The following is an 18298-nucleotide window of genomic DNA, read 5'->3' as shown; positions in this document are numbered from 1 at the left end:
ATATACAGAATAAACGTAAATAAATAGTGCTTGTGGATGTAACTGTTGTTTGAAATGATGCTGTCCTATTCTTCACTCCTAGGTCACAAATTACTGGGGGAAAAAAGCCTGAAATACCAGCAGCTGGAATGCCACAGACTTCTCTCATTTCTGCTTCTTAAATGATTTATAACAGTACATTCTTCTTCAATGTTTCAGAGAAAGAGCGCCCCTTTACCAGGGCTCTCAGTCTATGTTCTTGAAACCATTCCTTCCTGCCTGCTTTCAAATCCTCCCCACCAAGTTCCCCCTCAGGGTTTTAAAATCTTTAATCCCTCCCTCTTCAATGATGTCCTAATTTCTCCTCAAGTTTTTCCATTCCAAAAACTCTAGCATCAGAGAGAGAGAGAGAGAGAAGGAGGAATGGTCTCATTTTAAATTCTCCCTGACTCTATCCCTCCCTTTGTCATTTAAGTTGTTGATTCTTTCTTGACATTCTGTATAACTTGCGACTGGCAATGTCTCTCCCCTCCTGACCTCCTGCTTTGTTTTTTGGAGGAGGACTCTCATGACTCTTCATCTGTCTTCCAAAAAGTCCATTTTAAATTCCCTTTGCCAATCTCTCTTCCTTTGCCAATCCTTTATAGGGTGTATTCTGCTATATACACTATGTTGGTAGTTTTATTTTATTTATTTTTTATTTTTTAACAAGGTTACTTTATTTTTATTTTGTTATTTTTATTTTTTTATTTTATTTATCTGTTTCTAGAGAGAGGGGAAAGGAGAAAGAGAGGAAGAGAACATAAATGCGTGGTTGCCTCTCACATGCCCCTAACTGGGGACCTGGCATGCAACCTAGTCATGCGCCCTGACTGGGAATTGAACCAGCGACACTTGGTGTTGGTAGTTTTATTATCTTCTTTCTCATGGCTCCAAAATATCATCCTAAATTCTGACCTTACAACCATCTCTCTATAGGTAGCTCAAACTGTGTATGTAGCAGTTAGCTGGTTAATTTTTTTTAATTTAATAAATTGTATTACTAGAGAAATTTTGTAACAGTAAGAAAATTCAAAACAGAAAATAATTTATAATCTCACTATGCAACTATTTTTATTTTCATATTTCCTTCCAGTCTGTCTATACAGACCTAGAGCGTACATAATATCTATTTGTTAATATCTGTTAAGTGAATGTATATATAGTTTACAAACCCTCATTCATTCAACAAGTATTTATTGTTTATCAAATACGTCCCAACATTTTTTCAAATAATCCCTTTTCCTACTTAACTGAAATGCTGATACTGTATATTGAAGAGCAGTTGCTAAAGTCAGACTGTTTTTTCAAAACTCAGATCCATAGCTTATTATCCACAAGATAGTAATATAATAGCAATGAACAATTATTAAGCACTTAGTATGTGTTTAGGCACTGTTACCAGCTATTTGCATATATTAACTCATTTAATTATCACAGCAATCTTGGAAAGTATTATGGTCCCACTTTATAAAGAGTTAAGAGAGGTATCAAGAAGTTCAATAATATGCTTAAGGTCTCACAGCTAGAAATTTTAGCTTAATTAACCTGAGAGGTAGTATAGGAAGTTAAGAGTATGAAACAATATTGCTTAAGTTCACATTTCAACCCCACTATTTATGAGCTGGGTGCTCCTTTTTTCCCCTTCCGCTAAGTAAAATAAAGATAATATTAGGTCTGCATCAAAAGATTAAATGAGCTCATGTAAGAGCTTAGAATAGTCTAGTGCATTGCAAGTACTTAATAAATGTCTAGTATTATGATTATTATATCATTCCTAAATCCCAAATATAGTTAGATGTGTCTTAGTGTAGTCAAGTTATTCAGTTTTAAAGACAACTGAAAGATATTTTCAAATGCAGAAAATCAGGAAATAAGGTCCTGATATACTCTTCCTAAAGAGGTTCCTAAAGATGTAATATAGCCAACAATAGGTGAGTACAACAGAGAATGTATGAGGGAGAAAGTCTGGTATGAAAGAACTGAAACTGAATCGCATATAAATTTAAACATATTCAGATGCTCTTCAACTTACAATGGGGTTACATTTAAGTTACCCCATTGTAAGTTGAAAATATAGTTAAGTCAAAAATACAGGAATATCTTGGTACTTGTCATTAATTCATTCCAGAGCTCATAACAAGTGCCAAAACTGACGAGTACTGAGCAAGAGATGAGTGATGAAGCATTTTGTCTTGCAGGGTGGTGACAAGATTCATAACAAGTTCTAGCAAGTGTGATGTGTCCCAAGCAAGCACCAAGCACTGAAATATTTTTTTCTCATCAAAGTGTGATGAGTACTGGGTTTGAAAAGTTCTGAAACTGATGAGCACCAAGGTATGACTGTACAATTAATACATTTAACCTACCTAACAATTATTTAGCTTAGCTTACCTTGAACATGCTCAAAACACTCACATTAGCCTATAGTTAGGCAAAATCATCTACCACAAAGCCTATTTTATAATAAAATGTTGAATATTTTATGTGATTTACAATGTATATTGCTTTTACATCATTATATAGTCGAAAAATGGTAACTGGGGTTTAAAGTTCAGGAGGGGCTGGGATTTATGACCTCGGGCCCACTGGGAGAAAGAGGTGTGAACTGATCTCTGCATAAAAAAGAACATCTCAAAAGTCTGTCATCCATGAAAGTTACATTAGAAAACACTACCAAGACATGCCAATAAAGCCAGAAATAGGCCTAAAACTTTGGGTGGGGAGAAGAGCCATCCATGACTGAAAGTAAAACATAAATTTTGGCTTTTATGGGAGGTAAATTTTTACTACCTCAGGGTGTATGAACTTATGCCAAAAACATATGAGAGGTCTGTTAGGAAAAAAGTCTATCCATTGTTACTATAACAAGAACAGTTTACACAACATTGATGTAACCTGGCAGTCAGGGAGAGTGGACTAAAATATGCATCTGTGAACAATGATGACTTCACTGTACTAGTTAGTGGGGGTGGTAGATACCATTGAGTGAGCATGAGTACTGTGTGGCCATCACATTCAAAATGACTGAATGGGTAGAGCAATGAATCTACATCAAATTTTGCATTAAGCTTGAACATTCCTCCATGGAAACGATCTGGATGATTCAAAAGACTGCAGCTGTGGGCAACTGATGATCGGCAACTTCGTCATGACAATCTGCCCGCTCATGCATCATGTCTCATGCAATTTTTTGGCAAAACACCAAATCACCCAGGTGGTTCAGCCACCCCTCAGCCCAAATTTAGCCCACCATGATTTCTGGCTTTTTCTAAAACCGAAATCACCTTTGAAAGGGAAAAGATTTCAGACCATCAGTGACATTCAGGAAAATATGACAGGGCAGCTAATAGTGCTTGGTAGAACTGTGTGAGGTCCCAAGGTGCCTACTTTGAAAGGGACTGAGGCCTCATTGTCCTATGTACAATGGATAAGGACAGGTATGCACATATAAAGAAAAAAAAAAAAAGATTTGTATAAGAACATTTACAGAAGCAGTGTTCATAAAAGCCCCAAACTAAAAACAAACCAAAGAATCATCTATAGCATAATGTACAAACTTTTATTTAACAAATGCATTATATAGGAATGAGAATAAATGTCTCACCCATGCAAAAATGTGGATGACCTTCTGTGTAAAATAAGTAGACATAGAAAAGTACTATATAATTCCATTGAAATAAAGTTCCAAAATAGTCAAAACCATTTATGATGTTAGAAGTTGGGATGGTAGTTACTTTTGGGGAGCAATTGGAAGGGTGTAAGGGAGCCTTTGGGAAGCTTCTAATACTTAAATTTTGTGACCTGGTTGATGGTAGTAACATGATTTTATTTTCTTTGTGATAATTCATTGACTTCTATACTTTTAATTTGAGCATGTTTCTGAAAATACCTGTGTCAATAAAAAGTTTCAACTTTTCTGTTTTAAAATGGTTCCACCCACAAGGACAGCCAAGAGGGCACTACAATCCAACATGGGCCCTCTGGGTAGCGTTGGCCACTGCAAATCCAGGGGATGAGGGCCAGAGTCAGAAACGTCCAGAGAGAAGTGAGGCCTGCATTACAGGATCACAGTTTGAATTTCCCATTGAAATATCCCCAAGGATCCCACTGAAGTATTTTGCTAGAGAAAGAGCCAGCTATAATTATCCATCAAACCCAGAGAATTCTAGTGAAAACCATATATGTTCCTGCCCTCTATAACTACCCTCCTCCTTTTAACCCCTCATCCTAGGTTATCATCCTGATTAGCTGCTAGTGGATCTTAGGAGTGTGAGCAGGGTAAACAAAGAGGGAGGTAATCTTGTTTTTTTCTTCCCTGAGGGCTTCAAGTTCCAAGCAGTACTGAGCTGGGGCAAAGGAGAAACCCTAAATTAGGTCAGAGTTTGGAATGTTGACAATAATGCTGATCTGTGCATTTTGATGACTGAAATGAAATTATTCTTCTGATTAAAAGTTATGTGATCAACCTAAGATGTCATGCAGAGGATGAAAAACTAGCCCACAGGGCAGGTTTTGTTAGATATTATGCTGATATTGTTATTTTATTTACACACACACACACACACACACACACAAATGGATAAAACAATTAGGGAATTATTTTAATGTTGCTAGAAGTGTAAGTGTAAACTAATGGTTCTTAACTAGTGGCGGTTTTGCCCCCTTACCCTATCCTGCTCTGGGATATTTCACAATGCATGGGCAAATTTGGGTTTACACAACTGAGGGGTAGGTGCTACTGAGGAGAGGCCAGGGATACTGCTAAATAAATATCCTACAATACACAGGACAGCCCCTCAAACAAGTAATTAATTGGCCCCAAATGTCAGTAGTGCTGAGGCTGAGAAATGTTGGTGTAAACTCATGATCACCCTGCTTTTAGAAAAGATGTATTTTCTAGGTCAGTCCACTGAAAATACCCAGCAGTAAAGACAACCATAGCAAAAATAAATTCTAGGATCCAGATTGTCATGTCTACTATTTTCATCGAAAAGAATCCAGGGCTCCCTGGACACATGGCTGGGACCAGAAATGTACAAGTTGAGCTTGGGATACTTGTTGTGACAGAATTTGATGCTATTGGGAGCTAATAAAATTGTGTAGAAACACACTCACCAAAGACAAAACAATTTGAATATAAAAAAAGAATTTAGTTTAAGTGATTAAAACACAATGACTATATAAAAGTCATGAATACATATAATATGTAAGAATTCACTAGAAACCACCGGAGGTTGCTAGGGCACAAACCCATAACTTTAAAAATTGATAAATTGAAATAATTAAACATCTAATAAGCCTTCTAGCCAAAATCATATTTTAAGATTACCAAATTACTTTTTGAAGAAAGGACTATAAAAGGTTTATAGCCTATAAAATTAGAGAAATAATAGTAGAATGTCATCCTTTTGTAATTCTTAATGAAATGATCCCCACTTGTCAAATATGAAAAGAAAATTGAATACTCCTCCATTTTGCGACTAGACATCTGTGTGACACATTTTTTTCATATGATACAACCAAAACAACATATTGCAACAGATTAACTGTAGACAAAGGTATGAGGCACTCAGCTGCATTCTATTAAGGGAGACATTAAAATGACCTATAAAAAACTAAATCGATGTTACTCTTGTCATTAATTATTTTTGAGGGAAGTTGGAAAATTAACATCTAATGAGTTTGATTTCTTAATGAGCTAATAAAATGTTTCAAAATATATGTTTTAATTTCTCATGTGATAAATATTGATAGATATAATTCATGTTACAACCAACTCATTTGGCACTTAATAATTTTTAAGCATGTAAAGGGAGCATGAGACCAGATATTTTGAAACCAGTGGCCTGTGTAAGAATCTTGCAAAAATATTTAATCTGAGTCTAATAATGTGGAAAAAAATCAGACAAATCCAGATTGTGGGAAATTTCTATACAGCACGTGGTCTAGACTCCTCAGAAAATGTCAATGTCCTAAAAGACAAAAAAATGGCAAAAGGCTTTTTAGATTAAAGAATACTAAATACCAAATGAAATATAGTTCTTTTTTATAATCCTCACCTGAGGATATATTTTTACAAAATTGATTTTACAGAGAGAGCAAGGGAGAGACAGAAAGAGGGGTGGGAGAGAGAACGAGACATCAATGTGAGAGGGAAATATTGATCTGATGCCTCCCTAACACACACCAACCTGGCATGGAACCCACAACCTAGGTATATGTCCTGACTGGGGATCAAAACAGTGACTTTTTGGTGTATAGGATAATGCACCAACTAATTAAGCCATCTGGCCAGGGTGAAATACATAGTTCTTGATTGGATCCTACATGAAAAAATAATCTATACAAGATATTTTGGGAACAACTTGGGTAAATTTAAATACTGGCTGTATACTAGATAAAATTATTGTATCAATGTTAAATTTTTGCCTAGAGGGTGGCGGCAGGCAGCAGGACCCCAAATTGCTTTTCGGTAGCATAACTACTATTGAATCAAGATTAAAGCATTTCCATCTCCCTAAAAATTATCCTGTGTCTTGTTGTATCATCCTTTCCTCTAGCCCCATAGCCCAAGGCAACCAGTGATCTACTTTCTGTCTCTATAATTTTGCATTTTCTAGAACTTCATGTAGACTTTTATGCTTTGCTTCTTTCACTTAGCGTAATGCTTTTTGAGATTCATTTGTGTTGTTTTGTGTATCAGTATATTGATCTTTTTTATTGCTGTGGATGTCTGTGACGCGATATTCTAGCGTCCGCATCGTTTAGAGCTGCGACTCAGAACATGGCGCGTTCCTAGAAGCCGCTTTCGGCATCAGTGGGCGGCGGCACGTGGACTTGCAAGCGTGGGGCGCGGGACCAACCGACGCCACTTCGTGTTGGACAGTGGAAGCTGGAGAGCCGGGCTATTCGGACTGAGCCAATTGGTTTCCATGGATCTCAATAGTGCCAGCACTGTTGTTCTTCAAGTCTTAACTCAGGCCACCAGTCAGGATACTGCTGTGTTAAAGCCAGCTGAGGAGCAGTTGAAACAGTGGGAAACACAGCCAGGTTTTTATTCAGTGTTGCTGGTAAGTTGCTTAAAAATAGTTATTATTTTTAATAAAATGAGACACTATTCTATTGTTTTAAAAACCTACTTGTGTTGGTGGTTTACTTAGTGAAACTGATCCAAATGTTTGGCTGCCATTGCACTGCCATTTACTAATTCGAGGCATGGCACTTGGAGGACATTTAAGAGATGTTTATTGTTGGGTGAGTATACCCAAGCAGGGTATTGGTAGTATCTGCTTAGAAGGTTACACTGCCAGTTTTCTATTTTAGCCTGTAAATGCTGCCCTCAAGACTGTAAAGGAGGAAAGAGGAAGGACATCTCTAAAATCAGAGAAGGAAAACTCTGACTCCAAAAAACCTCCGCTGCCTTGCGGCATACCTCTTCAGGGGAAAGGCTAAGGGAGTAAACCCCGACAGAAAATCCGGAGCCGGAGTCCCTAAGGCGGTTTGACATTGTAGTCAACACCGGCAACTCCTGCGGCGCACCTGAAGCCAAGCTGTATTGACTTTGTCTTTCCCTTGGACCCTTCAGCTGCGAAGAGAGGGGGGGTCTGCTGCATGGGCAACAGCAGACCCTCCATATCACCCTGCCCAGGCTCTGTAGCTTCAGTTTCACTTGAGAGGACACTCCAGCGTCATCGCAAGATGTCGACTCAACATGGGAGGAGACAGATACTGGTTATAAGCTCATCCGATTGGCGAAGGAAACGAGCGCCAGGGGTCTCCTCTGACGGTGGGAGAGGTCATCGCACCTCACTGGACAGCTACCGTCTCGCCATGGCTCGCCTGCCCCACTGGGTGCGTGGGGATCAGAGAGGCGCCTCTCGAAAAGTGGGCCACAAAACACCCGCACCAGTTAATTCCAAGCAAATAACAAGAAAGAAGCCTCCGGCTCTTCGCCTCGCTAGCTGGAACATCAGGACCATGTGCCCCGGACTTACTGCAGACCTTCCGTGGATCAAGGGTGCCAGGAAAACCGCTGTCATCGATAGGGAACTGGCACGACTAAACATCGACATTGCGGCTCTACAGGAGACCCAGTTGGCCGACAACGGAACTATCAGAGAAACCAACTACACCTTCTACTGGCAAGGGAAGTCTCCGGACCAACCAAGACAGCACGGTGTTGGCTTCGCTGTGAAGAACACGCTTGTTAACTCCATAGAGCCACCCACAGGAGGCACAGAGAGATTACTTACCCTCCGATTGTCAACAACTTTCGGCCCAGTCAGCATTCTTAGCGCGTATGCCCCAACCCTCTGCGCCACCACCGAAGAGAAAGAACAGTTCTACCATGCACTGGACGAAGCGTTATCCAAGATTCCCAGAAGTAACGCTCTCTATCTCCTTGGAGACTTCAACGCAAGAGTAGGAGCCGACCACATGGCCTGGCCCACCTGCCTTGGAAACTTTGGGAGAGGAAAGATCAATGAGAATGGTCAGCGACTGCTTGAGCTTTTGTGTCACCACGGCCTGTGCGTGACAAACACATTCTTCAAGTGCAAAGAGATCCACCAGGTGTCATGGAGGCACCCCCGCTCCCGTCATTGGCACCAGCTTGACCTCATCATCACCAGAAGAACGGATATTGGCAGCACCCTCCTCACCCGCAGCTACCACAGTGCAGACTGCGACACGGACCATGCCCTCGTGGTAAGCAAGGTGCGCATAATGCCGAAGAGGTTGCACCACTCCAAGATGAAGGGTCGCCCACGCATCAACACCAGTTGTGCCAGCAACCCAGTTAAGACCCAGCAATTCATCAACAAGATGGAAGATGCACTCGGCGAGGGAGTGGCGGCAGATGACATTATCGAATCCAATTGGTCACGTCTCCGCGACGCCATATACAACTCCGCCATTATTGCTTATGGGAAGAAAGAGCGGAAGAACGCTGACTGGTACGAGGCTCACTGGGAAGAAATGGAACCCGTGATCGAGGCTAAGAGGAAGGCCCTACTGGCTTACAAGGTCACGCCCACTCCCAGTACACTTCAAGCTCTACGGGCTGCCAGGAACAAAGTCCAGAAGACCGCCCGCCACTGTGCCAACACCTATTGGCTAAACCTGTGCAGAAGCATTCAGGAAGCCGCCGATATAGGCAACGCACGAGGAATGTATGAGGGTATCAAGAAGGCAACAGGCCCAATCCCCTCCAAGATCGCCCCCCTTAAGTCCAAGACAGGTGAGGTCATCACTGACCAGGAACAGCAAATGCGGCGGTGGACCGAGCACTACCTCGAGCTGTACGCAACGAAGAACACCGTAACAGACACTGCTCTTAAAGCCATCCCAGACCTACCAGTCATGGAGGAGCTAGACACCCCACCTACTGCGGCAGAGCTCGGCAAAGCCATCGACTGCCTTGCTTGCGGGAAAGCACCAGGAAGCGACGGAATCCCTCCAGAAATCCTAAAGAGCGGGAAACCAGTCCTGCTACAGCCGCTCCACCATCTACTCTGTCTCTGCTGGAAGGAGGGTTACATCCCCCAGGATATGAGAGACGCCAACATTATCACCATGTACAAGAACAAAGGAGACCGCAGCGACTGCAACAACTACCGGGGCATCTCTCTCCTCAGCGTCGTCGGCAAAGTATTCGCCCGGGTCGCTCTTGCCCGCCTGCAGACCCTTGCTTCCCGCGTCTACCCAGAGTCCCAGTGTGGCTTCAGAGCTGGCCGATCAACAGTGGACATGATCTTCTCCCTACGCCAGCTGCAGGAGAAGTGTCACGAGCAGCATAAACCACTCTACCTCGCCTTTATTGACCTCACGAAGGCATTTGATCTGGTCAGTCGAAGCGGACTCTTCAGCTTGCTACGGAAGATTGGCTGTCCACCACATCTGCTTGCTGTGGTCATGTCCTTTCACGATAACATGCACAGCATGGTGTCCTACAACGGTGCAACCTCTGAGGCCTTCCCAGTCAGCAGCGGAGTAAAGCAGGGCTGCGTCCTCGTGCCTACGCTGTTCGGAATCTTCTTCTCCATGCTCCTCCAATATGCCTTTAAGGACTGCAGCGAGGGTGTCTTCATTCACACCAGATCTGATGGCAAGCTCTGCAACCTGGCCCGTCTACGAGCCAAGACCAAAGTCAAAGAGGTGCTCATCCGTGAGATGCTCTTCGCCGACGACGCAGCTTTGACATCACACTCCAAAGAGGGACTCCAGCAGCTAGTCACTTGCCTTTCCCATGAATGCAAGGAGTTTGGACTAGCCATCAGCCTGACGAAGACGAATGTTATGGCTCAAGGCACGGGGACTCCCCCATGCATCACCATCGACGGATACACCCTGGAGGTTGTCAACGACTTCACTTACCTCGGGTCCACCATCTCGAGCTCTCTGTCAGTCGACTTGGAGGTCAACCGGAGAATCGCCAGGGCAGCCACAGTTATGGCCAGACTGAACCGGCGAGCGTGGAACAATTCCAGCCTCACTGAGAAAACCAGACTGCGCATCTACCAAGCCTGCATACTCAGCACTCTCCTCTATGGCAGCGAGATGTGGACCACCTACGCAGGCACGAAAGGAAACTCAACAGCTTCCACATGAGGTGCCTGCGACGCGTCCTGCATGTCGCCTGGCAGGATAAGGTCCCCAACACCGAGGTGCTGAAGCGAGCCAATATGAGCAGTTTGCATGCAGTTCTTAGCGAGAGACGCCTCAGGTGGCTCGGCCATGTCAAAAGAATGGATGCAGGCCGTATCCCCAAAGACCTCCTCTACGGCGAGCTAGCAGAAGGCAAGAGGATGACAGGGCGCCCAAAACTGCGGTTCAAAGACATCTGCAAAAAGGACATGACACAATGCTCCATCAATCTCAACACATGGGAAGTTCAAGCAGACGACCGCCTAGCCTGGAGGCTCGCGGTCAGGCAAGGTACGTCACGCGCGGAGGGTGCGCGCAACGAGGAGGCTGTCCAGAAAAGATCGAGGTGGAAGCAGCGTCAACAGCAGCAACAACGGCCATCTGCCTTCACCTGTGACAAGTGCGGCAGGGATTGTCACTCCCGAATCGGACTGCACAGCCATTCTCGGCGGTGCAGATAGACTCTCAGGAAGCTACGCCATCGTCTCTCGAGACGGACGGCTGCCGACGACGACGACGATTGCAGAATGTTCTTGTACTTAGGAGATACATTTTGAAGTCTTGAGAGGTGAAGTTTGATGTCTACAACTTACTTTCATATAGTTAAATATAGATATTCATTTTATTATTTATTCAAATTTTCTCTATGTTTTCTGGAAGCCAAAATATTCTAAAGGCAGAATAACATAAAGGTTTGGACCAGTGTTTTATACTGGCCAATCTGGGGCTGGTCATGTAAAGCTGGAGTGGAAAGGGAGGAGAATACATATTTGACAGAGTGTGAAAGAGAGCCAGACAATAATGAACCAGTAACTGTTAAAGTATCTTTATGTAAGACCCAAGAGTTTATGAGTCAAGTAAGGGGAAAATGTATGGCAGAAGAAGAAAGAAAAATTTTATTGAGAACAATATAGGCCAGTATAGCAGGAATTTAACTGCTTTATTTCATACAATTCTTATAACAAAATAGATATTACCTATGTACTTAAATTTCCCAAGGGAAAATCAGTAATAAAGTACACGGAAATACTTAATTGTAGAATAGATGTAAAGAATCTTGTTCTGGGAACAAAGAGGGCACAAAACATGTTCCTTAAGAAGAGAAACATGAGTACTGGGCACCAGACATCAGTATGTGCAACCTGAAAGGGGTCACAGGGAAGAGTTACATCTCATTGGTGGGGAGCAAGGGCAAAGAGAATGACACCACCCATCTCTTACAACATTACATTGCTAAACTTCATCCAGAGCAAGAGGCCACCCCAGGAATCCAATTTCTCCCAAGTATCAGAACAAGCATGTATGCCAGTAGAGATTGAGCATACAGTATTCCTAAACATTTACACCTATTTGTGAATAGATGTTGCCTTCACCCAAGAATAGTGACTCACTTTGATAGAATTCTTGCCAATCCCAGCACTTAATGTTTCAAAGAGAAATCAAATATCAGCCCAATTTGTATTTCTTGGTAATTAACTAGCTTTTTTCCTGTTTAAAATTATATAGGGTATTTTCTATATAAAATTTAAAAAATTAATATATGCAACAGTGTAGTTCTTTTCATTGCATATGTTTGGGACACAATAAGCCCTTTTGGTGTACGGAATAAAACTTTTATGTAACTGTTAGATGTCCTTCCGTTATCCAAGTTCTACCACCTATTAACTAAAAACCTTGAATAAATCATTTAACCACTTGATGCTTCATTTTCTTTTTGTATAAAACATAGTTCAAAATTTGTTTGAAAATTAAATAAAATATGTTAAAACATGTAGCACTATGCGAGACTACATGCTTGATAGGTAGTAATTATGACAGTTCAGTAAACAAATATTTATTGAATAGCTCCCATATCCTGACATTGTTCTGGGTGCTAATGATAAGATCCTAGGAGCCTACTTTCCACAGTCAGTGAATAATTTTGCTAAAGTCAGTTTTTGTTCATTCTTCAGAAAACTAATTATTTATGGGTGGGATATCTGCTCTTCGTGTTCATTATTCAACAGCACATTGATAAGACCACATGCTTTAAAATTGAATAATTTCACTAAAATTCTAGTTAGATCACTAACTACATCTTGAAAAAATTATCTAAGTCCTAGTTTACTTACCTATAAAATAGAAATAAAAATAACCACTATATAATTAAATGAGTCCAAATCAGATAAAATACTCAGCACACTGACTGGTACATTGTAAAAACAATAAATCATAGTTTAAATTTTCATCAGTTTGTCCTTTTTCTTTCATTGTATAGCAACTACTTAAATACAATATGAACTCTACATAACTGATCTTATTGTCTGCTTTTTATGGCTTCCAATATCAATTTTAACTCTGCCACTGCATTTTGGGGCTCTTTAGTATTTTTTTCATCTCATCTAGTTGTTTCCTATGACACTCATTCTTGTTATGCCAATGCTACCATATTTTGTCTTAATACCTCAAAGCAGATAGTTACCCAAAATTTTATTTTGTTTCTTTCAGAAAATCAAATTTTAAGTATGATCTTTCCTAAAAACACGTTTACTTATTACTATTAAATCAAACAACTTGATAATACTCTAGTGGGGAGATATGACTATTAAATGAGAGACTGGCAGTTTGGTACGTTCCAGGACATTGGTCAAAGCTGGAAATTAGAAGGAGCTGGAGGAGTGTTGAGAGTCAGAAAATGGATTAAGAGAGGAAAGAGCCAATTATCAAGACCTTGAGAGGTAGCCTGGATTGTCCGAGGAAACTAGTGAGGTTTGAGCTCATTGAACCAGGGAGAACAGGAGAGGAAAGGAAGTTAGCTGGGCTCAGATCCTAAAACAGCCTTGGAAACTACTGTAAACACTTCGATTTTTCTCTGGGGAAAAAAAAAATAGTGCCACTGCAAAGCTTTGAGCAGAGAAGTGACATGATCTGGCATATACTTTAACACTAATTACTTTGGCTTCTAGGTTGAGTATAGACTGTAGGAGGGTAAAAGCGGAAATAAGATCAATTAAGAGGCTGTTACAGTAAATCCAAAGGAGAATAACTGTGACTTGAACCGAAGCGGCCAGCAGAGGTGGTGACCAGATTCTAGGTATATTCCAAAAGAGGAACCAAGTAATTTGTAGAATCTTATCATGTGACATTCCAATATTTAATTTTTAAAGACCTCCTCAAAGTTACTATTCAAAGTATTTCCTCTTCTTTCTTCCTTTCATCTCTCTTACATTTAATTTCTTTTTGACCATAGGTCAGTTTCTTATGGATCCTTCCTAAAGCTAGTCCTATTGCTATCTTTAAAGACAAAACAATGTTTCTGGATCTCTTCTGAACTCTCTCCTAATTATTTACTAATCATTTAAGTTGTAAAGCACCAAATTGTATGCAGCACCTAACTAGCTACACCTGTATTTCCAATGATGTGTTCAGCTAATGAGTAGTCATTTAGGGGAAATAGGGACTACATATAAAATTTGAAAAAGCCACACAATGGTTTGACTTGAAGAGAATTCCACATACTATTGAGTAAGGAGGCATGTAAGACATCTATAGGAAACATAAGAAAAAATTACAAAACTATATGTCAACAAGGTTATTTAAATTGCTGTATTACTCTGATGTAAGATCATGACTTTTTGCACATATGTAAATGGTTCTTCCTCATATTTATGTCATTTATTTTTTCTTTTGAGTACAGCAATTTGCCTGTAAGTTGACAGTAGACTGGATCTAGTGCGCTCAGGGAGAGGGCTGGCCTTGAAGAAGAGCACAGATCTCAATCATGGGTCAGATGCCACAGGAGAACATGTGGTGGTAGCAGTTTCATGAATTTTACCCAGCAAATTAGGAAGCAAGGTCATTAGCTGCGAGTGAAGGTGGGAGGGAGCTAGAAGGCTGAGAAGAAGGAGAAGGTAGAAGATAGAAGTCATGGACATCCAGAAGCCATGGTCAGTGAAGGAATGACCTGCCTGCAGCGTAGATTACTTAGTCACGATAATCATTCTTCAATTCCACCAACCAATTATGCAAAGTTTCTTTTCCCTTAAATTCAGCTGGCAAATTTCTACCTTCCCTGATGTAAATTAATAATAAATAATAGATAATAAATAAGATGTGATGTAATGAATAAGAGAGAAGCTTCTTTGATTCCAATTTCAGCTCTGACATTTATTTGTTATTTGTCTATGCAAGTGATTTAACCTCTTTTTATGCACGTAAGACATGTAGCGAAGTATCTGGTATGTAATATGTTAAATAAATACCACTATTATTATTAAATATGTATGGAACCTAACCACTGGCATTATTTGGAGGGTTTTTAAAAGAAGTTTATAAATCCTATTTCCAAGTGTTTAAGTATGCAGTTATTAAACTTTTTATTTATAAGGTATTTATAATGCCTTTACAACAAAACCAAGTAACAACAGAATCATCTGCAGACACTCGTTTTTCAAAATGCTCTCTACATCACAAAAATGTCTTATAAAAGCGCATTATTTTTGTTTTCCTATCAAAAGCATTGTCTTTAACTTGAAGGGGCAAATGAAGTGTCCTTTCTGCTAAATATCTTCTAAGTAGCATACTACCAAGCCACTTGTTATCAAAGGAAAGGTCAGAGATTTGCAACACATATTCTTTTATTAAGGAAAGTATGTGAGCTCATCTTTGAATCTGACAAATCTTTTAAGTATTGTACAATGAGAAAGCCATAGTGAGGTAAAGGAGATGTCCAATGTTATTCCTCATTACATTGCAAAGTATCATTAACAGTCTATAGTATTTTAAAGCCCTTGTGTTAAAAATCAATCTCAGTAATAACATCTTGCAGAACTTGTTCATTTATGATTTCAACTTATTTGCTGCAACATAAAGCTTGCCTATGAAAAAAGCAGTATATAAATTTAATGTATGTTACCTGTAAACTTAACCTGTAATCTTTTTTTAAATATCACAGTAATAATCCTATCAGTGGTTTGTGCAGTCTTTCCATAAAACATTCTTTCAGTAAAGAAAGCAATTACCATTGAGACTATACCTTCTCTATACGCCTTTGCTTTACTGACTCAACAAAAGCATAGCTTTTTGTATATTTCATTATTGAAACAGAATCCAACAACAAGTAAAATCTCACCATAAAACATCTAGTGATGATGAAATAATAACTCAGATAATATCTAATTGTTGAGTAGTTCCTGTTCTCCAGTAAGGTCCTGTTTTCAAAAATAAAGAGAAATGTGAAGCTGGGCAGAGAAAAGATAGGCAACCCCCCTCAGTCTTACTCTGAGTTAATCTCTCCAGGTGGTCCAAGAAGAAAGAATACTAACTAACCAGGAGATTTCCTGGACTCTGCTCATAAGATCCAGAATCTCTTCCATTGCTATTTAACATGTTGTAAAACCACTCTGAGACTAGATGGATTTGGATCGCACAGTGGACCAGCTGATCTCCAAGCCACCAGGCTGTGCAAGTATGTTGTTCCAATCATTTCATTAGTTTCATAGTAATACAACCTCGCATTTTACTGAATTGAATTTTTTGTGATTATTTTTTGGCAGTAAGTCAATGTACTATAAACCAAGATATATGAAACTCTATGTTATTTAATCTAATATATCTCCACACTATAATTTTTTCTAATATTTATTTCTTTAAATTTTGCACATTTTCTATGTGTCTTCCAAAAGTATTTTCTGACTGCATTTACCCTTCACCAAGTTGCTCTACATTGATTTTTTTGTTTTGTTTTATTTTACCTGTATTACTTCAGTTCTTTATACTATGGTAGAAAAAACAGCAAGAACATTTGCATGTAGGTTTTAATTTAGGACCCCACAAAGAAGGCTTTTAAACAGTTTTCATCAGGTTAAGTGAAATTTGTGAATGACTATATTGAGTACCGTGTTACCTTCAACACTTCTGAAAAAATTGTAGAGATTTGCCTTCAGGTTTTGAGTACTGTTTTTAAATGTCTTATTTACCAAAAAAGCTTCATAGAATTATTAGCCAATATCTCTAGCAAAATATATTCTCAGAGCAAAGCTCATCTTTTATGGTAATGTATATAAATCCATATTTCAGAATGACTTCTTGATAATTTCTTTTTTTTTTTTCAAGTTCCTGATAGATCTGATTACATTGTCAAGTTTAGAGCTCTGCATCTGGCCAATGAGTAGCTATTACTGGAGGTAAGAGATATTTCAGTGTGGCGATTTTTCTTATTTACGATGCTTAATTTAATTGATATTATCTTCAGTCTGTGGTTTCTTTTCAGATCCAGATAATCTACAGTACTTGGCCATACATAAGGGAGGCCATGCCTCTCTGCACCATGGAACTGTGGGCGCTTCCATTAGGAGGCCTTGCATTCCACAGGCAATAAATGCCCCTGATGTATGCATTGAGAGAGTGTGCTAGGACAGATACCATTAATATAAATGATTCATTTCTTATTTTTGAATAAAAATAAGTACAAATGCAAGTTTTAACATTTTCTTCACACATCTCAATGCATAGTCCCTGGGTTGTGTGCATATTAGAAAATTGGTACCGTAGTATATTTTAGGAGAAATGGCCCATTCCAGCTCTAATACATGCTCTTAGCTCACTCATGCTTCTGCTGGCCTTTCTTGCCAGGCTCCTTTGCCGCAGATAATGAACGCCGCCACCTTCCTTCACTTTTCTGAAGCAACAGTAACACAAGCTGACTATGTAAAGTGAAAATTCACTTGAGGTTTGGGAGTAGCTGGAGGTAATGAAAACATAGGCAGTAAATATCAAAGGTGCTGTGGGACATCACCATTCATAGGGATTTATCAATCATTCCCTGCAATAGGGAATTTCTCACAGGCATTTATTTCTCCTCAAGCCTTTGCCCCTTACTTTGTTGTTAGAGCCTCTCACTATTTCCTACTCTAACTCACCTACCAGCTGATAACCCTCTAATTCATATTACAATCATACACAGAGAAGTTCAGTTCTTCATACTTACAGCCCCCTCAACCCCTACAACCCAAAGTGGGCTCTGGACTGAGTTTGAATATAGAAACATCCAATGGCCCTGGCTGGTGTGGCTCAGTGGATTGAGTGCTGGCTTGCAAACCAAGGCATCGCTGGTTGGATTCCTCATCCCGGCACATGCCTGGGTTGCAGGCCTGGTCCCCACCAGTTGGGGTGTGCGAGAGGCGGCCACACATTGATGTTTCTCTCCTCTTTCTCCCTTCCCTTCTCTAAATAAATAAATAAAGTCTTTAAAAAGAAAAGAAATTCACGGTTAAAAAAAAAAATCCAATGAAGTGCTCCTTTTAACAAAAAAATCAACCATTGTAGTATTCAGTTAACAACACAAACACTGCCACAGACTTCAAAATTATAAGAATTTTAAACACTTAATATTGTTTATCTAGTGCTTATGCAAGATTCATACTTTTACCCTCTGCCCTCCAGTTAGCAAACACCAGAATTGGCTGCTCCCTAGTCTATGCTTCCAATTTGTAGTTCATACTCCTATAAATATTACTAGACTATATTTTAATAATATGTTTACATTTATTTCTCCCTAAGTTATGTACTTGACTTATTCATTTCTGAGTCTTAATATTTAACACAAATTCTGGCATAAAGAAGTCATTAAATACATGTTTTGGTTTTTTTTAAT

The 18298-nt window shown here is 39.8% G+C and overlaps 1 protein-coding gene across 2 annotated transcripts in view; it reads right to left on the bottom strand.

Moving 5' to 3' along the window:
- PGR (progesterone receptor) overlaps positions 1-18298 on the bottom strand; it is a 106858-nt gene that overhangs the window by 68620 nt on the left and 19940 nt on the right. The window lies entirely within an intron of this gene.

Source organism: Furipterus horrens, unplaced genomic scaffold (genome assembly GCF_987537825.1).
Source record: "Furipterus horrens unplaced genomic scaffold, mFurHor1.1.pri manual_scaffold_2, whole genome shotgun sequence".
NCBI classification, from domain to species: Eukaryota; Metazoa; Chordata; class Mammalia; order Chiroptera; family Furipteridae; genus Furipterus; species Furipterus horrens.
The sequence above is the reverse complement of the archived record's forward strand: the minus strand, read 5'-3'. Positions and strand labels throughout refer to the sequence as shown.